We start from the raw sequence: 25443 nt of genomic DNA on the forward strand, positions 1-25443 counted from the left end.
TGCGCACATCCATGGAGAATGCATTGAGAGCCTTAAGGAGCCTTAATGACTTGCAGCTGACGGGGGCAGAGTTTCTGCAGACAGGAGGAAGAGTATTTTCCTGTGTGAGGTAAACACAGAGGGAAGGTAAAGGCTGCCCATGTGCTTATATTACTGAGATTATATATGATACAAATTGGGTTGATTACCAGTAAAGCCATCCTGTAAAGGCAAGAAAGCAAGTATTATATAACAGAATCAAAGAAGTTACATAAATACCGTAGTAATCAGGTGATTTAGGGCCTATATGACTCTCCCTCTCTCTCCTATCCAGAGTACCTAAGCCCCTAAAACCAGATCATGTCTGATTTCAGATTGATCGACTCTATACAGACGTCCACACATTACAAAATTAATATAATATTCATATCAGCAGATTATTAAATATGATGTCTGACCTCAGAGTCTCCAGTCTGCAGTGTGGACTCTCCAGTCCAGCACAGAGCAGCTTCACATTTTTTGAATCATGCAGGTTGCTGTCACTCAGGTCCAGTTCTGTCAGATGGGAGTTGGACTTCAGAGCTGAGGCCACGACTTCACAGTGAACCTCTGTCAAGATGCAGAACCTCAATCTGAATAAAGAATAAAGAAGAAGTTGAACTTCACAGCTGAGACCAGGGGCCCTGGTCTCGCAAACACACTGATTAGTGCTTGTTCGGTGTTTAACGGTGGGCACTCGTGCAATTTGGAGGCGTGCCCAAACCCTCTGCTATTCTCCCTGCTGCGCAAAATGCCTGTGTGCTCCATGCAAAATCATGAAATGGGCGTGCTTATCACCTGTGCAGGCAAGAATGATGCAGGCCACACTGATTGGTTTGATTGATGTAAAGCCCAGACCCTGGGCATCACATCACTCAAACCAATCAGATTCCCATCTCTCACTCCCTTTAATACCGTTTGTGGGTGTGGAGAACCCGGCACATATTTGTATTATCGATCATAATCATTTTCACCTCATAATTTTCACATAAATCACCCAAATGATGTTATTTTTTAATGTGCACTCCCAGGACTATCAAACAGGTGTTGTCTATTCACTGTAAGAATGGCACTTAACTGTTCCTGCAAATAATTTAGCGCTTGCGCGTGTTTAGCGCCGAGGGCACCGCAAAATGGGGGCGTGCTCAAGTGTGTTGACATCTCACAACAATCATCACATCATTTAAAAACATCTGTGATTTGCAGCTTTTAATTGATGCAATTCAGGTTCTTTATTGGCTGGAAAATAGAAACGTGTTTGCAACGAGGAAACAGGGACATTTTATTGACAATAATATTGCAAGTAGGCTACAATGTCCAGGTTTTCTCAATTCATTTCCCATTAACCCCTATTTGTATCCTATTTTCTTCCTGAGGGAGCGAGATGGGAACTGACAGATGTAGGCTACTCAAAGGGGGGAAATAATTGTAGACTATAGTAGGCTATTAATTGGCATTAAGGCATTGATGATTAATTAATCTGTATGGTGTGTGTGCACGCGTGCAGTTTCGGAGAGAGAGGGGGGGTATAATCGACATTTTCACCTCATCATTTTCACATAAACTCCCAAAATAATGTTATTTTTTAATGTGCACTTAAGGGAATCAAATAGGTGTTGTCTATTCATTTTAAGGATGGCATTTAACTGTTTCTGCAAATGAATTTGAATGAAATTGTAAGATGGACACTGTAATCTCCATGCGTAATTTGGACATCTCCACACCATCGCATCAACACCATCGCATAACAATAACACTGGGCCCTATCGTGGCAAAAGCAGTAATTTAGCGCTTGCGCCGGGCGCAGCACAAATTAATGGACGTTCCCAAGTCATCTGCTATTCTCTGTGATGCACAAAATGCCACTTGCCCCAGCGCCACAGTGATTTATGCAGGATTAACTCTGGAAATTATTCAGAGGTGTGCAGGCTTGGTGTGGGCGTTATCATCCACACAACCAATCAGTGTTGCTCCTTTCATTCCCTCCAATTCATTTGCGCAAATGTCATATGGTTGTCCACGTGCATTTGACGTTTTGTTCATATAAATAGGCTATAACATACACATGTAAAACATATTTGTTTCTTTAATAGGCAGGGATGTGTGAGAATTTAATTCTAGCCTATTTCAACATATCAAAATTGTCCCAAGTGCCGGGTTCATCTTAATAGGCTATTGCATCACTGGCCCACACAACTTGCTCAAAGTACTGTGTGTGTGTGTGTGTGTGTGTGTGTGTGTGTGTGTGTGTGTGTGTGTGTGTTGTGTGTTGTGTGTGTGTGTGTGTGTGTGTGTGTGTGTGTGTGTGTGTGTGTGTGTGTGTGTGTGTGTGTGTGTGTGTGTGCACGTACAAGGTTTTGGAGAGAGAGGGAGGGTAGGCCACGTAGAAAGAGGATATCAGCATGATTGTGGTACTTTACATGTGATAAAGGTTTTCAGTGAATAATAGTTGATTGCCTCACTGAGTAATCTGCTGTTACCCAATTTTAGCAGCAGAATTTGATGTCCTGGCATTTGTATTTTAATGGAACATCCGTGCGCAAAGAATTGTGCGCATGCTGACGATAGCAGAAGGCAAGGATTTTACGGGGACACACCTGGTTTGGCTTGGGGCACGTCCACACCTGTGTTTGGCTCAGACGCCGGCGCAAAACTGGAAGGTGACGTGCCAACACACAAATTGACACTTGTGTGAGGCGGACGATAGCATAAGATGCAGGGAAGATAAGATAGCATAAGACGCGTTAATGCGTGCAAACCCGGGCTCAAGCGCAAAAAGCGGTTAGCGCTTGTACCAAGATAGGGCCCAAGGATTCCCCGTGCACTGGAATAGTGCGGAGAATAATGGTGCGCTCAGGCCGCAGCGGGGTTTTAGACCCGCTTTTCAGAGCTCTAAGCGCAAAGAATTGTGCGCACAGGGATGATAGCTAACGTGAGGATTTAGCGTTGCCACACCTGGTTTACCATAAGGCACACCCACAGATGCGCCGGTGCGGAAAATCCGGCGCAAAAGTGGGCGGTATCGTACCGAAGATAGCATAAACAGGCAGAATGGTATGCAATCCAGGGAGCAAGTGCAAAAAGCAAATAGCGCTTGCACCAAGATATGGCCCCAGGACTCCAGAGCTGAGACCAGGGGCCGGTTGTACAAAACACCTTGAGTTAAGATTTAAGGTGTCCATTAACCTTTTAACCTTAAGGAGAAGATGTATAAGGGTGTGCTCAGACTCTAAGGAAAATCTTAACTCAAGGTGTTTTGTTCAACCGGCCCCAGGACTTCAGAGCTCACAGATAGAAAGACTGTTTACAGATTTAATGTAAAATGAGAGATTATCAAACCTGAGACCAGCATCCTAATCAAAACCTATTAAGCACTCCTCCTCCTCCTCCTACGCAATTGTATCATATTAAAGCATTTATGTAAAAAAACAGCAGTTTAAAATCAGACTTAAAACCTATCTGTTCTCTCAAGCTTACAACCTCCCCTACCCCTGACCACCTCCTCCAAACCATCACCCTCCGCCGCCCCCCTGCCCCTCCCTCCTGTTCTCTTCCTCTCCTCTGCTTCTCCATACAACCTTGCCCTGAACCGCCACTGTTATTTGTACCTGTTCCCTGTATCTGTTGCCTGTTGCTTGTCTTTTGTTTTACTGTTAAGCATCTTTGGGTCTTGAAAAGCGCTATATAAAATAAATGAATTATTATTATTATTATTATTATTAAGAAAATATTGAAACATGATTGAGATTTCAGTGTGAGCTCCAAAGGCTGTTCAGTTCAACTTGGTAAAACAGCTCAGTAGAACAGCCTGACACCATTAGAGTCAGTCTGGCTTCACCACAGATTTGGTTGGGGTTTAGTAACTTTTAAAGTTTTGAGCCTACAGCATCATATTTACCACTTTGTCAGCTCGGTCATGTGACTCTCTGTAATTATGATATTTCTAACATGAGCTGAAGGCAGGAGAAGACTGGGGGAATCTTTCATACACAAGTAGCTAGTTAGCTAGCAATCATGTCACGGTGCCAGGGTCTGCATGGGAGATTAGTTCCTGGTGTGCAATGTGCATGCATTCACACACACTGATTTCAATCACACACACATACTGTATATACAGTATATATATATATATATATATATATATATATATATATATATATATATATATATATTAGGGCTGTCAATCGATTAAAATATTTAATCGCGATTAATCGCATGATTGTCTATAGTTAATCGCGATTAATCGCACCATTTTTTTATCTGTTCTAAATCTACCTAAAACCGATATTTTTCAAGTTTTTAATACTCTTATCAACATGGGAGTAGACGAATATGCTTGCTTTATGCGGATATTATTATTATTATTGGAACAATGACAAATACTGTCCAGAATATTCTTCAGAATAACCTCAAGGGTGTGCATGCTGAACCATACTGTATAGTGAAGTAGAAGTATATAGGCTACTGTAGTAAGCTGCATAATTAGCCTACTGGTTCATCTGAAGAAAAGAGCACAGGAGCAGCTGCGTGCCAGCTCTCTCCCCCTCTCTCTTTCTCTTTCCCTCTCTCTCTGTCTCTCTCTCCCGCTCTCCATTGGTCTCTCTCTGACTCTGGTCTGATCGCCCTCCCTGTCTGTCTCGCTCGCTTTCTCTGCCTCTCCCCCCCTGCTCTCCGTCTGTCTCTCTCTCTCTCTCTGCAACGGTCTGATCACGCTGACGTGCTCTCTCTTTCACTCTCTCACCCAAAATGCGGGCCATTTTCTCAATTTTAAGCTGAACTTGCCATTATAGCCCTTTTCTTCCTCCTTTTCTGCTCACGGGGGTTTATTTCTGCTTGCTATCAACGTTACTGCTTCCTGATTTCCCAAACTATGGGTCGGACCAAGGCTCAAACATCAAAGAAACTGCATGCGTTAATCGCACGTAAAAAAAAGTGGCGTTAAAAGGAATTTGCGTTAACGCGTTAACTTTGACAGCCATAATATATATATATATATAGTTTATATAGGCTATAGTTTATATAGGTGTGTATATATATGGTTTATATACATTAGTATTATTACTAGTATTGTCTTTTAAATGGGCACTGCACTTTAACATCTTAACACTGCTTTTGTTTTTTATTATATGTGTCTGTATGTTTTTAATGTGTTTTGTAACATGCACCTGAGCCTGGTCAAAGGAAAAATGTCTGTTGCGTTGTGACAGACAATAATGTTGTTGAATCTTGAATCTTAATCATTGGTATGAAATATTGTAACTGATGGTGTCAGGTATGAAGGTCACTCTAGTCTACACCAGGGGTTTTCAAAGTGTGGGAGACTGCGCCTCCCCTCAGAGAACATATAGACCAGGGGCACTCAATTAAAATTCAAAAAGGTCCAGTTAGAGAAAATGTCCTCAAGCAAAGGTCCGGAACATTGTAACGTAGCTTGCGCTATGATTCAGTGCCATTGAACTCAATGATTGAAGTAGCCTAATGGTACGTCTGTATGTCAACAACTGACTGTTAAATCAAAATAAACATCAACAATGCTTATTTACAGTTTTCATATTTAACTGGATTAATTATAGCTACATAACTAGCCTACTATAATAAATAAATGTTATTTTCTCATTTCAAGTAAAATAATGCATTTACAAATAACATACAACAGAGTGCTTTGGAAAAATGTTTATCTTAAAATGAAGTGCTTTAATTTAAGAGAAATGCGTTTCCCCTTTTCTTCACTCCATTTCACATTTAACACTCTCAGCCAACAAACAACCTTTTCTCTTGAGATAAGTGAGCTCCGTATCTGTCTGTCTGTTGATCAATGCAATTGCAATGCAAACCTCGCATGCTGTTGCGTTGGGCAGTGAGTGTGCCCTGGTGTGTGTGTATGTGTGTTTGCTCATGTGTGGCGCTTCCATAGACAGGTCAGGATCGCACCGCACTTCACACGAGACATACTGGTTTTGATCTGCCCGTAAGAACAATGAATGGACATGTAAGAGTGGTTTCTTTTGAGCACACCATGTGAAATTACTATCTCTCGCCTCGCCTCCCCTCCGTCCGTGTCTCGCAGCACCACTGAGAACGAAGCAACAGAGAGAAACGATTCGCTTATTTGATTGGCCGAGTAGCATCACGTGTGATGATTTACAGCGCATGCATTGGTCTGTGAGCTTCCTGGCAGATAAACCAGTAGTACCGTAAATACTATAAAGCATGTGCCGGTTAAAATAGAAACGCTCCGTGAAAATGTAAGTTATCAATGATTTGTAGGTTACAGGGCTCGGTCCGGATAGAACGGCATCTCGGTCCGGATGCGGACCGGAGTCCGGACTTTGAGGATCGCTGATATAGACCAACACCCCCTCCTCCCCACACACACACACACGCGCGCGCACACACACACACACACACACACACACACACACACACACACACACACACACACACACACACACATTTATTATTGCCATTATTACCTACTATTATTGTTCTATGCTCCACTCGGGCATAACAAGTTCCAAAGATGTTGTAAACATCTTTATGCTATATTCTTTAATATTTTAAAACCTCTTTATCCTACTTTTTTCAAATATCCTCTTTTAAACATTTTATCCATCTTTATCCACTCTGAAGGACTTTTAATCTGTTTTTTTTAATCATCTTTAACATCTTTATTATAACTAGCAGGATACCCGCCCCGTGCAGTGTATCGAGTAAATGTTGCGTTCTCTGCATGTTCATCCTCTATGGACTGTGTCTGCAGCCAGGCTGGCCAGCGTGGACAAACAGTTCCCAGCCCCATAAATCTTGTAAAATTAATCTGAAATAGCTCCCCAACAGATACAAAAATATATGACCATATATATGTTTGATGTAGATACAAAGAACTGCTGCAATTGGATTGGTGAAACACGCATTTAAAAAATTCGCATTTTCCTTCTTCCTGGTTTCTCCTCTGATACCCTGAGCTCACCTCACAGAGGCAGTCAGTGGGCGCTGTGCCCCCGGATTGGTCTGCGTGACGTAAATTCCGTCATCAGAGGGTGTGTGCGCAGGCCAGGCCCGCCGCACCCCATTACGCAGAGTACGCAGACTGCGTAGGGCATCATGTGACTGTGCCCTCAGTCAGGCCACTCACTGAACAGCAGGCCAGGCGCCGCCTACTGGTTTACTAGTGGTTTTATTACTTTATTCAGGGTTAAAGTGGGTGCATCTCATTGTAAAATTGGACTCGGCCCAAATTGGGCTTCAAACGGCCCAAATTGGGCTTCAAGCGGCCCAAATCTGGCTTCAACCGGCCCAAATCTGGCTTCAACTGGCCCAAATCTGGCTTCAAACGACCCAAATCGGGCTTCAGACGGTCCAAATCTGGCTTCAAACAGCCCAAATCTGGCTTCAAACGGCCCAAATTGGGCTTCAAACAGCCCAAATTTTTCGCCGCCGCCCTTCGGACGCCGGCACGTACGTCGGCCTGTATCGGCCTGGCCTACTTGGTATCTAATGCCCGGCCTGAATTATGATCCCAGTCCGCCCCTGCTTGCATGTACAGTTTAACAATCACTTGTTTGCTGGCATGTACAGTAATTCTAACAATTGTTTGTTTCCCACATGTAATGAAATGTGAGATACACTAGTATCGTTCATAATTAATGATTTTGCAGTCTTTCGTTTGACAGTTATTGAAATTTTTACGGGGGGGGGGGGGGGCACCACAAAACAATTACGCTTAGGGCACCCAAATGGCCAGCAGCGGCCCTGGCGCAGGCTCTCTGCAGACAACCGCGTACACTACTTTTACTTTTACTGTGCGGACATATCTGGTGGAGGCTGTGGATTCTCTTCAATTTTTTTCGTGTCACGTCAGGGGAGGCGCGCCTCACACTTTTTAAACCACTGGTCTACACTGTTCTAGACTGTTACTAACGGAGTACTAACCGAGCCTTCCTGCAGTTCCTCACAGCTGGGATCAGTCTCTGTCGCCCCAGCATTGATGATGTGTTGTAGTCCTCCAGGTCGAACACATCCAGAACCTCCTCTGACATCTGCAGCATGTAGGCCAGAGCTGAGCAGTGGATCTCAGAGAGTTTACTCTCTGATCTGTTTTCTGACTTCAGGAACTTTTGGATCTCCTGGTGTACTGACTGGTCATTCATCTCAATCAAACAGTGGAAGATATTGATGCTTCTTTCAGGAGAGGTTAAGTAATGTGCAGCATTGCCATCATTACTGTTCATCTTCTTCAGGTTGCTGATGGCTCTCTGGATGCTTTCAGGCCTGCTCTCTGTCTGACCCAACAGGCCTCGTAAGAGTTTCTGGCTGGACTCCAGTGAGAGGCCATGAAGGAAGCGGACAAAGAGGTCCAGGTGGCCATTTTTACTCTTCAGGGATTTGACCATGGCTCTCCTCAGGAAGACATCCAGGGATTGTTCACAATCTTCTTCTTTGTCGTCTTCGTCTTCTTCTTCTTCCTCTTCTTCTTCTTCTTCTTCTTCCAGGAATGTCTCCAGCATCCTCTCATCTCTGTTTGTGTGACAGTGGAACAGGTAGACAGCAGCGAGAAACTCCTGAATGCTCAGATGGACAAAACAGAAGACCTTCTCCTGCTGGTACAGCACACACTCCTCTTTAAAGATCTGTGTGAAGACTCCTGAGTACACTGAGGCTGCTGTGATATCAATGGCACACTCTTTCAGGTCGGCTTCATAGAAAATCAGGTTGCCCTTCTCCAGCTGCTCAAAAGCTAGTTTTCCCAGAGAGAGAATCATCTCCCTGGTCTCTGTAGTCCAGTGTGGATCTGTCTCAGCTCTCCCATGATACTTGATGTTCTGCTGTTTGCACTGAACCAGCAGGAAGTGGATGTACATCTCAGTCAGGGTCTTCGGCAGGTCTTTTCCCTCACTGGTTTTCAACAGATCGCTCAGAACTGTAGCAGAGATCCAGCAGAAGATTGGGATGTGGCACATGATGTGAAGGGTCCGTGACGTCTTGATGTGTTTGATTATTCTTTTGGCCTGCTGCTCATCTGTGAATCTCTTCCTGAAGTACTCTTCCTTCTGTGGGTCAGTGAAGCCTCTCACCTCTGTCACCATGTCAACAAACTTTCCAGGGATCTGATTGGCTGCTGCAGGTCGTGTGGTTACCCAGATGCGAGCAAGGGGAAGCAGTCTCCTCTTGATGAGGTTTGTCAGCAACACATCCACTGAGGTCGACTCTGTAACATCAGTCACAACCTTGTTGTTCTGGAAGTCTAGAGGAAGTCGACACTCATCCAGACCGTCAAAGATGAACACAACCTGGAACTTGTCAAAGCTGCAGATTTCTGCTTCTTTGGTGTCAGGAAAGAAGAGATGAAGAAGTTCCACCAAGCTGAACTCTTTATCTTTCAGCAGATTCAGCTCTCGGAAAGTGAACAGAAATATGAATTGTATATCGTGGTTGGCTTTGTCTTCAGCCCAGTCCAGAGTGAACTTCTGTGTTAAGACTGTTTTCCCAATGCCAGCCACTCCCTTTGTCATCAATGTTCTGGTTGGTTTGTCTCTTCCAGGTAAGGGATTAAAGATGTCTTCACATCTGATGGTTGTTTCTGGTCTCACTGGTTTCCTGGATGCTGCTTCAATCTGTCTGACCTCATGTTGATCATTGACCTCTCCACTCCCTCCCTCTGTGAGGTAATGCTCTGTGTACATCTGATTCAGAAGTGTTGGGTTTCCTGCTTTAGCAATGCCCTCAAACAAACACTGAAACTTCTCCTTCAGACTGGATTTGTGTTTTTGTTGTGGGTGTTGATGTTGATGTTGAGTTTCTGAAAGAACAAAGAACATCAGTGAGCAGATGTTTTGGTAAACATGAGAAATGTGAACATTTCCTGGTAAATGTGTATCTCCACTCCATGACATCTCTTCAGCTCATCAGTGTTGAGCGGACAAACAGGTCCTGATTGTGTGCAGCTCAGTGTGAAAGACAACTGCTGTGGTGCTGTTGTGTTTCCCAGTGTGCATCACTGTGTTCAGCATATTACACTCATATTAACAAATTAATACTTTTACCAGATTATCCAGAGGGTTTCTGCTTATTTACTTTTGAATCTTGTAATGAATAGATATTGTTTGGCAAATGTTTATATTTTCAGCAGAGTTTGGACATGCTCATGGCTTCTATCATTTTAAACTATAGCCACTATAAACTGTAAAGTTCCAAGATGAAGGAGGGCTAAACTCAGTTTATTTATCTTGTTTTCTTGTTGGAATGGATTTGGCATGTTCCAAACCGATGACTCAAATACATTCAGAAAAGAATTAACAGGTCTTAACAAGTCAAATGAGATCAAAATGAGCAAAACTCAAATATAATGTTCTTCTCTCTCTAATAATTTGTTTCTTGTTTGGTTATATGTTCTTTCTTTGTTGCGGTTGAGAACTGTGGCTTGACAGCATCTTCCAGCTACAGCTTGTGCACCTGATTCAAATGAATTAGATGAGGTGCCCCAAATGATTTGTTCCTATATTGTTTTGTCAATTCTTTCACTTATAGGTGGCATCATTGTCTTGAAAACTAAGCAAAACTCTAACAGACATAAATCAGCCATTCTCCACCACCTCCCCTCTCTCTCCATGACATTAAAGCTGTTAACTCATTGAATGCCATGGACGTCCTTCGACGTCCAATTAAATAGTGACGTAGAGTGCCACGGACGTCCTTCGACGTCCAATGCGTTTTTTGACGGTGGGACGTCGATCAAAGCCTTCCGCAGCTCCTGTACAACTATAGTAGCTATTGGAGGTGTATAACCTATTTTACGGACTCATTAGGTGGCGACAGTGCTTGCTCGGTGCAGTCCAGATTAGAGACAGGTCCGAGAAACAGCCTAAAAGCCGTGGATCAAAGACAAACCGATGCATGCTCCCAGAGCCATTTGCTCTGTCGCGGGAGCTGACATTGGCTCCGAACAGGAGTCAATCCGCGCTCACAACTGAGCCCCTCTGTCCCTGTCTGTCTGTCTGTCTGTCTGTATAGTTTCTCCACCCGATTAGCAGCCAGGAAAGCAGCCCCTGACGCCAAACCATTCAGCAATCCGGGTTGGCTCTTCCCTGCTGTGGCGCTGAGAGCCGACAGCAGCACACAAACGCAGCACTCCGAAAATATAATGGTTGCGTGAGGCTGTGTGCAGTGTGGGGAGGAGTTTACGGGGGGAGGGGGGGAGGGGGGTGGTGCACGCAGGGCATCACACAACAACTACGTCACTACATCAGAAAATATTATCTTCAGACTCAGTGAATGTGCTTGAAATGCTGCATTTCACAAAAGGCGGATTATCTCAGCTAATAATTTGAAAAGCCTGAAAACGCTGAAAACAACCTATCTTCTCCGGCTCATAACTAAAGAACGGAAAATGGTATCAATAAACTTTTTTTTGCTGATGATACAATAGAGCCAGCTCGTTCTTTGTGCGTGTTCGGTGTTTACATAGTAATATCACACAATATTCTGTGGGCCTCGAGAAATCACTGAAAACGCTCTGAAAACTCTGGCACTGGGAGCATCCGTTCTCCAAAAGTGGCTGGCACTCAATGAGTTAAAGACTCTTACTCCTCTGCAGCTCCTCAGCCAGCTCCTCCTGCTTCATTCTCCTCAGGAAGAGCAGTGTGATGTTTAGAAAAGCCTCTGTGCTCCTCGGCTCTTCCTCCACACCATCCACCTCTTCCTCCACCCTCTGACTCTCTGAGCATTCTGCCTCATCTGGACTCAGAACCCTCCGGAACCTTCTCAGCTCCGTCTTCACAAAGGTGATGATGTTCTCCTCAAGCAGCTGGAACAGAATAATATACATATTAAACCTTCATACTAAAATCTGCAGACAAAATTACATCCATCTTCAGAGACTGAAAGCCTGCACTGATCTAAAGAGTGCAGCATGGAGATTCAACATGATCTCATAAATAATTATGGAATAGAAATGTTGACCCACAGCACAAAGCCTTCTAGTTTCACAACAATGGCTCTAAAATTGTTGAATGTGAACATCAGTTTCTGCCTCAGTCCACAGCTACTGGTTACTGAATTTTAAAGGTGTTTTGGTGAAAGTAGAACGTCTGGGCTGTGGACCCACGTTACTATGTCACAATTCTTTGTGAGACTGGGTTGGGACATTATAAGGACCAGAATGGTTAGTCAGATAATTTTCTTAATTTTTTAGAAATCCATCTTTCTTTCTTTTCTTTCTTGCTTCTTTCTTTGCTTATATTATTGTAGTACTGGAGGTGTACCGTTAGGGGGGGCTGTAGGGAAAGTACTGTACTGACATATTTGGGTCAAAGGTTTCTCTTGTCCATGAAATGACATCATCCTAAGATGAAGGAAGAGCAGCTGATGTTGATGATACTGATTGAGGACGCCGACAGATGAACCACATGGATCAAAAGCAGTCTGGTAGCTGAAGTGAAGCTACTGTTTCTTGAGGACAGTTGGTCGTGTGTGGATGCACAGACCTGTGAAGCTATGTTTCTTGAGGACAGCTGGTCGTGTGTGGACGCACAGACCTGTGAAGCTATGTTTCTTGAGGACAGCTGGTCGTGTGTGGACACACAGACCTGTGAAGCTATGTTTCTTGAGGACAGCTGGTCGTGTGTGGACGCACAGACCTGTGAAGCTATGTTTCTTGAGGACAGCTGGTCGTGTGTGGACACACAGACCTGTGAAGCTATGTTTCTTGAGGACAGCTGGTCGTGTGTGGACACACAGACCTGTGAAGCTATGTTTCTTGAGGACAGTTGGTCGTGTGTGGACGCACAGACCTGTGAAGCTATGTTTCTTGAGGACAGCTGGTCGTGTGTGGACGCACAGACCTGTGAAGCTATGTTTCTTGAGGACAGCTGGTCATGTGTGGACGCACAGACCTGTGAAGCTACTGTTTCTTGAGGACAGCTGGTCGTGTGTGGACACACAGACCTGTGAAGCTATGTTTCTTGAGGACAGTTGGTCGTGTGTGGACACACAGACCTGTGAAGCTGTTTCTTGAGGACAGTTGGTCGTGTGTGGACGCACAGACCTGTGAAGCTATGTTTCTTGAGGACAGCTGGTCGTGTGTGGACGCACAGACCTGTGAAGCTACTGTTTCTTGAGGACAGCTGGTCGTGTGTGGACGCACAGACCTGTGAAGCTATGTTTCTTGAGGACAGCTGGTCGTGTGTGGACGCACAGACCTGTGAAGCTATGTTTCTTGAGGACAGCTGGTCGTGTGTGGACGCACAGACCTGTGAAGCTATGTTTCTTGAGGACAGTTGGTCATGTGTGGACGCACAGACCTGTGAAGCTACTGTTTCTTGAGGACAGCTGGTCGTGTGTGGACGCACAGACCTGTGAAGCTATGTTTCTTGAGGACAGCTGGTCGTGTGTGGACGCAAAGACCTGTGAAGCTACTGTTTCTTGAGGACAGCTGGTCGTGTGTGGACACACAGACCTGTGAAGCTATGTTTCTTGAGGACAGCTGGTCGTGTGTGGACGCACAGACCTGTGAAGCTATGTTTCTTGAGGACAGTTGGTCATGTGTGGACGCAAAGACCTGTGAAGCTATGTTTCTTGAGGACAGTTGGTCGTGTGTGGACGCACAGACCTGTGAAGCTATGTTTCTTGAGGACAGCTGGTCATGTGTGGACGCACAGACATGTAGAACTGATGATTAAGAGTTTGGTAACTAACGTAGCGGTAGCGTCCGCTATGTTAGTTACCAAACTAACGTAGCAGACACTACGGGAGTAGCAATCAACACCACATGACATGATAGACTTGCACCTTCTCAAACTAATTTGATCATCTACACCAGCGTTTCTCAACTGGTGGGTCGCTTCCCAAAGGTGGGTCGTGGGGCCGTTTTGATTGGGCATTTGCCAATTTTTTTTTTTTTTTTTCATATTTCATTTGAGTTAAATTCAGATTATTGGAACTGGATTAGCCTGACCAGTTTTACTTGTTTAACAAGCTGAAGCATATGCTCTGCCTGTAATTCAAGAGAAGTCTGCCTTTTCATTTCATAGGCTATTTAATTTTAGTTCAATTTTTTAGTTCACCTGTCTATATGATCTCTCAGGGGAGGCTCACTCTCCCACTCTTTCAAAACTCCTGGGTTAGGCATAACTTAGTCACTCCTAACCATAATAACTAGCTGTGATGTTAGGCATAACTTAGTCACTCCTAACCTTAATAACTAGCCGTGATGTTACGCATAATTTAGTAACTCCTAACCATAATAACTAGCCGTGATACAGTAGCCTCTGTCCCTTTTGTAACAGGTTGATTTCACTTGATGGTGAAGTACAGGGTGTTTTTGTGTGTAGCTGAAGTAAAATGTGTTATTTCTTTTCACACCGTAAATACGGAGTCCAGGTCTGTTTGATGCTCCTGGGCAGACTGACCACTGGAAACCTCTGACCTCTCCTCGACTCTGTTGAGAGGACATGATGTATGAGGTCATATAAGGTCACACACACACACACACACACACACACACACACACACACACACACACACACACACACACACACACACACACACACACACACACACACACACACACACACACACAATGAACTCAACTGGATGTGATCGGACCAATTCTATATCTGATAACTGTGTATCTGTTGTGATTTCAGTTTCAAATAAATACCTCAGATCAGTAGAGTGCTGTCCATCTTTGAAGTTATAAGGGTGAGACATAGACCAGTCACTCTTCATGGACACACAGCTGGGCTCAGAGGAGTCTGCTCTCTCCTGCTGCATCCTGAGAGAAACACATTATGAACATTGTGAAGGTATCTGTGTCTTTATGGAGAAGACAATCAGGATGGGCTCTTCACAGGTTAGTCGGTTCAGGAGAGGCAGGCACACAGACTGCTGGTGGTTCAGCTGGTAGCTAGGCTGCTGCTGGGGCTTGGCCTGGTAGCTAGGCTGCTGCTGAGGCTTGGCCTGGTAGCTAGGCTGCTGCTGGGGCTTGGCCTGGTAGCTAGGCTGCTGCTGGGGCTTGGCCTGGTAGCTAGGCTGAAAATCTATGATGCTGAGGAAGCTCTCATCATCTCAGGTAAAGAGCTCCTCAGCCAAGGCTCAGTGAACACTTGCCTTCAAGCTGCCTGTCTGGACTCATGACTAGAAGCCCTTCCCTAACCACACACATTTTTATAAAACATTAGGTTTAGGAAAGTACAACAATGTGGTTAGGGTTAGGGTTTGGTTATGGTCGTGGTTAGATAAGAAAACCCTAATCTTAACCTTTTTTTGGCAGTGACCAATCAAATGAGATCTGGGCGGGGTTTTCCCGGCCGATACTAAGAGGAAATGTTGGTCCAGGAACAACCAGTTCGTGCTGCAACAAGTACGTATGATTTGCACCTGTGTGAGACCTGATTAATGAAACAAAGCAGCGTTTGCCTACTATTTCTCTCACTTAATATAGCTCCTTCTAATGGAGAATATGTCAGATGAAAAGTTGCAAATGGAACTGGTGTTGTCAGGTCTTGTCTGGTATTTTATATATATATATATATATACTGTATATATATATATATAGTTGTGTTGTCAGGTCTTGTCTGGTCTTTTTTTATATATATATATATATATATATATATATATATATATATATATATATATATATATATATATATATAAATAAAAGACCAGACGTGACGACGTCGTGAAAAATATCCGTGTATTGGAATGATCAGATGAGATGAAGTTGGAAAATGAGCAGAGCGTTTTGTGTGTTTCTCTACCCCTGACCAGCCAATCAGAGTGATTTATCTACCCCTGACCAGCCAATCAGTGATTTCGCTACCCCTGACCAGCCAATCAGAGTGATTTCTGTACCCCTGACCAGCCAATCAGAGTGATTTCGCTACCCCTGACCTGCCAATCAGAGTGATTTCGCTACCCCTGACCAGCCAATCAGAGTGATTTCTCTACCCCTGACCAGCCAATCAGAGTGATTTCTCTACCTCTGACCAGCCAATCAGAGTGATTTCTCTACCCCTGACTAGCCAATCAGAGTGATTTCTCTACCCCTGACCAGCCATCTGGATTACCAGGTGCCACTCTTCAACTCGGCCAAGCATAACGTTATAATCCAGAGAGCAAATCTAGAAGTGAGTCGTATTATTAACGTTAATCCCAGACTTCTTCTGTTGAAACAGTAAGTACAGTAACAGTAATATATATATATATATATATATGTACATGTGCATGTACATGTATACACATATATATATATATATATATATATATATATATATATATACACACCGCACATATAGCCTATATATATACTCTCTCGATATATATAGTGGGTAAACTCCTCACCTTGGATAGTTTACCCACCTATGTATTTACCACTACACTGTTTTAGACAGAAACTATGGAGGCATTTTTGCAGGAAAACACATGAGAACTTGCATGATGTAATTTATACTCAAAGAGTATTCACACATCTGTGTCCTAAAGTTTAATTCACTAAAGATTTATTGATCTGCAAGTGACAATCTGAATACGTATGTGGTTTGCGTGGGTGGAGGAGAGGGAGGGGCTACTCCGGGCTTTCCCAAACTTGGGGTTGCATGGAATTCAATTGGAGTCCCCTAAAATTTCGAGTAATTGATCGATACAAATAATTATTGTTATAATAATAAAAACACCACACCCCCAATTTTAAACAACTGAAGCTACTCTACGTTTTCACAAAAGTGTCAGCTAAATCAGTGGTTCCCAACCTTTTTTGTGTTATGTACCCCTTGAGCTGTTTTACCATGCTAATAATACCCCTCACTCATGCGTGTCGATAATTCTCCTAAATGTGTTATATTAAACTTATATTAAACTTTTAGATGACCTCTCTAACACATCTCATTATTAAAATAATTTTAATGACTCATCTTTAACTCATTGAGTGCCAGCCACTTTTGGAGAATGGACGCTCCCAGTGCCAGAGTTTCAGAGCGTTTTCAGTGATTTCTCGAGGCCCACAGAATATTGTGTGATATTACTATGTAAACACCGAACATGCACAAAGAATGATGAGACTCTCTTCTATCATCTGCAAAAAAAAGTTTATTGATATCATTTTCCGTTCTTTAGTTATCAGCCGGAGAAGTTGATTTCAGCAAAAACACAAGTTTCAATTTAGAATCTGAGATATTCAGCCTTTTGTGAAAGGAAGCATTTCAAGCACATCATTGACTCTGAAGCTAATATTTTCTGATGTAATGACACCTCAAAAATAATTTCCTTCAATAAAACAGTGAAAACAAAGGAATTTTGTTTGGCCAAATAATATTTTTTAGCTGCAACCAGCAGCGCTGGCCCCTGCGTGTGCAGACCCTACACCTTCTTGCTGGTCTTGATTTACTGCTGGTGGGCATCAGATAGCCTATTCTAGCTTGTTTGCCTGTCTCTGTGCATCGAGCCTGCTGTCTGGGTCTGTGTTTACTGTCAATGGTTGTATGCTGTAGTGCCCTGCGTGCCCCACCCCACTCCTCCTCCTCCTCCGTGGGAGTGTCTCTGGGGCTCTGCTGCGAGTGCGTTTGCTCTGCGTTTGCTCTGCACTGAAAAGTGCGCTGCACCCCGCTTTTTCACAGCCTGTCGCCGGCTCCCAGCTGAGAATAATGTAACTTTTCAGAAAGACGCTGGTGTCGGCAACTAAATCATATGGAGGGGCTATCGCAGCGGAGACGGAGGGGCTCAATTGTGGCAGCAGATTGACTGCTGTTCACAGGCACAGCTAACGTTATGCTTCATGCATATCGATGCGATTTCCGTTTCCCCATGACTTCTTCTCTCTTTTTTCCTCGCCTTTCTCTAATCTGGAGAGAACTGTCGCCACCTAATGGGTCCCTAAAATAGCTTTTACACATTCAACATCCACCATACTTTCACAGGAGATGGATCTGGCTTTGATCCACGTCCCACCGTCAAAAAACGCAATTGACAAACATACTCGTCCTTGGCACTCTACGTTACTAAACGAATTGACAAACATACTCGTCCTTGGCACTCAATGAGTTAATACAATTCTGACAGTTTTCAATTGGAAAAAGTAATCAGTTTTTATCATTTTGGAAATACATTGTAATCCCCAATCTTTCCAAGTACCCCCTGCAAGCTGCTGAAGTACCCCTAGGGGTACACGTACCCCTGGTTGGGAATCACTGAGCTAAATGACATAATGTAAATATACATACCGTTAATTGTGATGATAGAGAAATAACGTGTGACCCCCGTATGAATAGAAAATACTTTCTTCAGTAGGGAGGTGGCCTTTTGAGCGATAGATACATAGATGTATAGCTTATATACATCATATAAATTCTCCACATCAATATGCTGCAGGAGCTGAGCTGTAGACCTGTTAGTGGGCTCGATGTTCACAAGATATAGCCCATATATGTAGCCTACTTAGCTCTTCTTCAATTTTCATTATTCATTGTTTAATTTGAGTCATTGTTTGTTCAGCATTAATTTGGGCTCACCTCAATACTGTAGGACATCAAATCACATTTCCTCATTGCAGTATAACCAGTCCTCTTACCTTGTGTCTGAAGGTCCAGGTTCATTACTGAAAGCTGGAGGTCTGTCTTTAGACCTGTCAGTCTTCATCGACAGACAGCTGGGTACTGGAGACTCTGCTCTCTGGCGGGTGGGGGGCGGTGCTGTTGAAAAATGTAAAAGTAGATTTGAAATGTTCGTGGAGGTACTGCAGGGGGTCCGCCAATTTTCATCAAAATAAATGTGGAAATTTTAGAAATGCATTTTAGACAAAAATAATAATATTGAGACTCACAGTCTAGGTTTCCAGGTTCATTACTGAAGTCCATTAAATCATCTTTAGACCAGTCAGTCTTCATAGACAGACAGCTGGGTACTGGAGACTCTGCTCTCTGCCTGTGGTACTGACCTCTGCAAACACAAATGTTTGATACATATCATCATTAGCTCTAGTAATTATAATAATTAATTGATTGGATGTATATAGCGCCTTTCTAGACACTCAAAGCGCTTCACATATCAGGGGAGGGAGGGGGAGGGAACTCAGCTCATCCACCACCGATGTGTAGCACCCACCTAGGTGATGCACAGCAGCCAGTTTGCGCCAGAACGCTCACCACACATCAGCCTATCACAGTGGAGAGTTGAGGACTGAATGTGCCAATTAAGTAAGGAGGGATGATTAGGTGGCCATGATTGAAGAAAGGCCTGTTTGGAAATGTAGCCAGGGCACCGGGGTTACACCCCCAGGGCACCGGGGTTACACCCCTCAGGGCACCGGGGTTACACCCCCAGGGCACCGGGGTTCCACCCCTCAGGGCACCGGGGTTACACCCCCCAGGGCACCGGGGTTACACCCCTCAGGGCACCGGGGTTACACCCCTCAGGGCACCGGGGTTACACCCCTCAGGGCACCGGGGTTCCACCCCTCAGGGCACCGGGGTTACACCCCTACTCATGTGAAGAGTGCCGATGGGATCTTTAATGACCACAGAGAGTCAGGACCTCGGTTTAACGTCTCATCCGAAGGACGGTGCTCACTCACAGGACAGAGTCCCTGTCTCTGCCCTGGGGCATTGGGGAGATTATTCATCAGATCAGAGTATTCATCAGACCATTGGGACCAGCGGGGAAGAGCACCTCCTACTGGTCCTCCAACACCACTTCCAGCACCAGTCTCCCATCCAAGGAGTATCCTAGGCCAGACCTGCTTAGCTTACCAAGGAAGCCAGTAATGTGATGCAGGAGCCACTGGTGCTGAATGTGTGTAAAGACACACAACTTCTTGCAACGTTGCACATTGTCAGTTTTTCTGACATCTGGAGTTTTTGATAACATGGTCTGTTGATAAGTGTCCAGGACGCCAGGTTTTGCATCAGTGGTAACCACGGCAACAAATGAGGAAAGATGGCCCCTCCCATTCAGGTCTCTGCAAACTCTACAAACTCATGTAGTCCCACTCAGTCAACGTCGGGGCCGGGTACGCTTTAGAACTGAATGCCCTTCTGGGATAAATAAAGTCATCTGAATCTGAAACAAGCTGCTCTCACCCTGTTAGGTAGTAGGACCTAACACCATTTCTACATCACAGGTTAAACTCAATGGTGTTTCATTGTAGTAGACAGAATTTAGCTTTTTTGATTTAGATTTTTTTTTATCAAATGATTTTTCCAAGTCCTGCAACAGCATTCCAAAATAGTTTACGCTATCCACTTCTTCATGATAAAATCTGTGTTTCTGGAATGTGATTTTGTAAAATCAGATTGGAATTCGTATGAGATTATGTTTTTCAAAACCTTTAATCTGTTCCAAAATCATTCATTCAAAGTACTTTGGATACAAATAGGAACACATCTATAGTTTGGCTTATTATTATGTTCTACTTTGAGCACATGCATAATTTGGCATGTTCTTATGTTCTCAGGCTATTATGAAGTTTAGAGTGTAACAGTCGTCTTACTTTGTGTCTGAGGGTCCATGTTCTCATGTTCTCAAGCTATTATGAAGTTTAGAGTGTAACAGTCATCTTACTTTGTGTCTGAGGGTCCATGTTCTCATGTTCTCAGGCTATTATGAAGTTTAGAGTGTAACAGTCGTCTTACTTTGTGTCTGAGGGTCCATGTTCTCATGTTCTCAGGCTATTATGAAGTTTAGAGTGTAACAGTCATCTTACTTTGTGTCTGAGGGTCCATGTTCTCATGTTCTCAGACTATTATGAAGTTTAGAGTGTAACAGTCATCTTACTTTGTGTCTGAGGGTCCATGTTCTCATGTTCTCAGGCTATTATGAAGTTTACAGTGTAACAGTCGTCTTACTTTGTGTCTGAGGGTCCATGTTGATGACTGAAGAGTAGAACCAACTCCTGCACAGACAGAGAGCTGTCAGGAGGCTCTGCTCCAACTTCTTCCTCCACACGAACACTCATCTTCTGAGAGGAGAAAAACACACACGCACGCACGCACGCACACACACACACACACACACACACACACACACACACACACACACACACACACACACACACACACACACACACACACAGCTCATTAGTAGGGCTGAACAATTTTGTGAAAACATCTAATTGTGATCTTTACCACGTGCACAGAGCATGGTCAAGAGACGGCTCTTTAGGGTGAGTCAGTCAGTCATTCAGTCAGTCAGTCAGTCAGTCAGTCAGTCAGTCATAATGTTCACGGAAAGAACGTTTATTTCGGGGTCACTTTCAATCGACACTGTGTGAATTACAACGAGCGCACCTAGACACAACACACACACACACACACACACACACACACACACACACACACACACACACACACACACACACACACTAGTGCTGCACGATTAATTGAATCGCAATCGCAATCGCGATGTCAGCACGTGCGATTACATAACCGCAAAAGGGTGCGATTATATATAAAAGCAGTGCCGCGCTCGGGAATCATATGATCACCAAATGATTCCCGAGCGCGGCACTGCTGCTGCTCACCGCTCCCCCAGGGAATGGGTGGAATGCGGAGAACCAATTTCACACATTGTGTGGGACTTTACCTTTACCTTTACACACACACACTTTTTTATTTTATTTTATATATAATCGCACCCTTTTGCAGTTATGTAATCGCACGTGCTGACATCGCGATTGCGATTGCGATTCAATTAATCGTGCAGCACTAGTGTGTGTGTGTGTGTGTGTGTGTGTGTGTGTGTGTGTGTGAAAACAGAAGCATATTCATAGTACAAAATATTCAGTGGGTCTTGAAAGATGAGTGAATATGATCACAAATTCTGGCGAATCAGTGGCAACTTAAAAAAATACTCTGGCGAGCAAAGAGTTAATACACTGTTTTTAATTAGACATGTTGTTTGAAGAAAATAGGGTGACACCAACTTACCAGGGTAGTAGGCTACTGTGTGTGTGTGTGTGTGTGAGTGTGAGTGTGAGTGTGAGTGTGAGTGTGAGTGTGAGTGTGAGTGTGTGTGTGTGCGTGCGTGTGCGTGTGCGTGTGCGCGTGCGCGTGCGCGTGTGCGCGCGCGTGTGCGTGTGTGTGTGTGTGTGCGTGTTTGTGTCTAGGTGCGCTCGTTGTAATTCACACAGTGTCGATTGAAACACACCACCCCATTGGGAAACGAGAGGGAATCTCACCATTAAGTGACCCCGAAATAAACGTTCTTTCCGTGAAATCTTGCAGTCACATCTGTACCGATGGCGCAGCTGCAATGACGGGGAAAATCAAAGGACTGCTTGGGCGTGTGATGACGGTAAACCCCGAAATAAAATGGATGCACTGCATTATCCACCGGGAAGCTCTAGCAAGCAAGAGGATGAGCCCCGAGTTAAGTGCTGTTATGGATGATGCAGTGAAGGTGATTCATTTCATTCAGTCCAGGCCAACAATGAACCACAGGCTGTTTCAAACTCTCTGTCAAGACAGCGGGGCAGACCACGACCAGCTCCTGCTTCACACAGACGTCCGCTGGCTGTCTCGTGGAAAGACGCTACTGAGGCTGTATGAGCTCCGAGCGGAGGTGTCTGTTTTCCTCACAGAGCACCTGCATCCCCTTGTGGCGTTATTTGAGGATGACGAGTGGGTTGCCCGTCTGGCATATCTTGCTGATGTGTTCACCAAGCTGAATGACAAAGTTGCAAAGTTCCAAATCGACAAGACTCTGATGAAACTGTTTTATAGTGCCTACATCGAGTCAGTAATTTCTTTCTCCATTGCCTGTTGGTATGGTAACTTGTGCATCAAGGATAAGAATTCCCCCAGCAAAATCGTGAAGGTGGCCTCTAAAGTAGCCGGCATCCATCTGGACAGCCTCGACCATGTCTTTAATAGACAAGTACTTAAGAAGGCTTTGTCCATCCGTTCAGATGCAGCCCACCCTCTAAGCTCGGAGTACAGGCTCCTTCCTTCTGGCCGTCGACTGTGTGCCCCAAGGGCCACAAAAAATAGGCACAAGTTTTCTTTCGTCCCTGTCTCTATTCGAGCATTGAACGCTGCTGAGGGAAGGTAAAGATGTTTTAGTGTTTTATTATGTTTTTATTGTTTTATTATCGGCCTCTGCCGCTGTTTGTATTGTTTTACTGTTTCTATTGATTTTATGGTTTCTATTGTTTTATTGTTTTATTGTTTTTTATTACTGATTTATCTTTCCATTACTTTGTGCACTTTACTGGCCATTTGTGCACTTTACTTTTTGCTACCTCATTTACCGGTCGCTGCGTGTCTGCACTTTATTGATCGCTGTGCACTTTAATGCTACCTTGCACATTATCGGTCATTGGGTGTCACAATCAAGGTCCTTGATGTTTTACTTTGATTTTTATTTATTCTTAACTACATGCATGTAACTTGTTAACATGGCACTTGTGTTGTTCTTGTCTGTGTTGTTATTTGTATGCCTATCTGCTGCAACTCAATTTGCCCTTTGGGACACTAATAAACTTGAACTTGAACTTGTACTTGACCTCGACCTATCACTTCAATGCAAGGACTCACATATCCTTAACATGTATGACAAAGTGAATGGATTCATAAATAAGGTGAAATTATGGGAGAGGAAATGTGAGGGTGGAGATGTCAGCCGTTTCCCACTGCTTGATGCCCATCTTACCACCACTGATGTTCACAAGCGTCCTGTGGTGAAAATGGTGAAAGCACATCTGTCCAAACTCAACACTGATTTCAACCAGTACTTTGATGACATTGAAGCAAAGTCAGAAAAAGTGGACTGGGTGAGGAACCCTCTCACTGTGAGTGAAAGCAGCAGCAGCCTCCCTGCAAGATTGCAGGAAGATCTGGTGGACATGTCCTCTGATCGTGGGCTGAAGATGGCACATGCTGAAAAGTCATTGACAGAGTTTTGGTGTGATGTTGAAAGGGAATATCCTGAGCGGGGGAAATGTGCACTGAATGAACTTTTTGCCTTTTGGATCTACTTATATGTGTGAGGTGACCTTCTCAGCTCTGACCCACATCAAAAACAAGCAGAGGAACAGACTGAATGTGGAGAACAGTCTGGTAACAACAGCTGTTGCCACACTGCCCCCAGAACTATCAAAGCTTATGAAAGACAAACAAGCTCAGGTGTCTCATTAAAGCTGCCAAATGACTGAATCAGAAGAGTTTTGTCATTCAAATTATTTTAGTTTAATATTCAGTTGTCTTCATTCTTGGCAGTGTTTTGCTGTGAGGTTGAAAGGGAATATCCTGAACTGGGAAATGTGCACTGGACTTTTGCCTTTTGGATCTAATATGTGTGCTATTTCTGTGTGCTATTTTGGTGTGATGTGCACTGATTTGAACTTTTGCTTTTTGGATCTACTTATCTTATGTGTGATATTTTGCCTGGTAACAGCTGCCCCCAGAACTGTCAAAGCTTATGAAAGACAAACTAGCTCAGGTGTCTTTTTAAAGGTGCCAAGTGACTAAATAAAAATAGTTGAAACTGTTACTGTGTGAGTCTGAATATATCTATCTCTATAAAGGGTATATATCATATTTTGTTCATTCTCAATAAGTGTATAGCTATTTGTATTAAAGGGGAGTCATTCAAAATGATTTTAATTTAATATTGTTTTAATTTAATAATCAGTTGTGTTGGATAGTAAAAGTTGAATGAGATTAATGGAACAAATTTGGGAGAATCATCAACACGCTGTCAGGGGGTACACTGGCAAAACAGCTCAAGGGGTACACAGCACAAAAAAGGTTGGGAACCACTGATCTAACCCCCCAATTCCAACCCTTTGATTGCTGAGTGCCAAGCAGGGAGGCAAATGGGTCCCATTTTTATAGTCTTTGGTATGACTCGGCCGGGGATCGAACTCACAACCCCCCAGTCTCAGGGCGGACACTCAGACCACAAGGCCACTGAGATGGTGTGTGTGTGCGCCTCGTCTAACTAACGTTACACGCGCAGAAAATAAACAAACAAACTCTGCCATCACAGTCACACTGGACATCAACACTAGCGGGAGACTTCTCCCACCTCCAAATATACAGCAACTTTATAAGGTTAAACATAAACACCTTACCGAGGGAGAGACAGCACCCACCGCTAACAGCTAATTAAGCTAAGCGAGTAGCCGATCAGAAAATGGAATGGATGGAAACAGCCGTGTGATTAGTGAGAAAGTCAGTAAAAGAAGGAGAGAGCTGCAGGTGATTATGCAGAATCAGAATCAGAATCAGAATCAGAAAGACTTTAATGATCCCCGGGGGGAAATTGGGACAAGTTACAGTAGTTCGCTCCAGGGGCGGACTGGGATCATAATTCAGGCCGGGCATTAGATACCAAGCAGGCCAGGCCGATACGGGCCGACGCGCGTGCCGGCGTCCGTAGGGCGCCGGCGGAAAATTTGGGGCGTTTGAAGCTCAATTTGGGCCGTTTGAAGCCCAATTT

The 25443-nt window shown here is 44.0% G+C and overlaps 1 pseudogene across 1 annotated transcript in view; it reads right to left on the reverse strand.

Annotated features, from left to right (window-relative positions):
• Window positions 1-20868, reverse strand: part of LOC310791538 (NLR family CARD domain-containing protein 3-like) — a 47361-nt pseudogene extending 26493 nt beyond the window's left edge. The window contains exons 1-3 of the transcript in view: window positions 20850-20868; window positions 7951-9817; window positions 494-611 (exon numbers count right to left, since the gene is read on the reverse strand). The product of the transcript in view is annotated as an NLR family CARD domain-containing protein 3-like (transcript). The remainder of the gene's footprint in view (window positions 1-493; window positions 612-7950; window positions 9818-20849) is intronic.
• Window positions 20869-25443: the final 4575 nt, after the last annotated feature.

Source organism: Poromitra crassiceps, assembly GCF_964638095.1.
Source record: "Poromitra crassiceps genome assembly, chromosome: 16".
NCBI classification, from domain to species: Eukaryota; Metazoa; Chordata; class Actinopteri; order Beryciformes; family Melamphaidae; genus Poromitra; species Poromitra crassiceps.